This window comes from Rattus norvegicus, chromosome 7 (genome assembly GCF_021556685.1).
Source record: "Rattus norvegicus strain SHRSP/BbbUtx chromosome 7, alternate assembly SHRSP_T2T, whole genome shotgun sequence".
In the NCBI taxonomy this organism is placed as follows: Eukaryota; Metazoa; Chordata; class Mammalia; order Rodentia; family Muridae; genus Rattus; species Rattus norvegicus.
The window spans coordinates 26765922-26766256 of record NC_141540.1 but is presented as its reverse complement, the minus strand read 5'-3'; positions in this window follow the sequence as shown (position 1 = coordinate 26766256).

Here is a 335-nt window from a genome sequence, read left to right as displayed (position 1 = left end):
GCTCCTGGTCAGCTGGTGCGCTTATGGGAAGGCAATGAGCAATCTGGACTGACAGGGTTTAAGAGGTTAAAATAAAACCAGAATTAAGGAATCCAGACAAGCAGGTCAGTTAAGCCATCAGCTACCAGCCACCAGGACATAGTGACACTTAGTATTGCAAAGGGTATCTGAGCTGGAGTCCAGGAGCTCAGGGGTTATCAAGGTGGCTGGCTTCATCTCCAGATAAATGGTTACATAGGAGGGAAACTGGAACAGCCAATGACACTTTGTAGCACTTCTCTTTGCCCTACTGACACTTTAAGCCACATCTACACTGGCATGCTCCTAATTCTGAC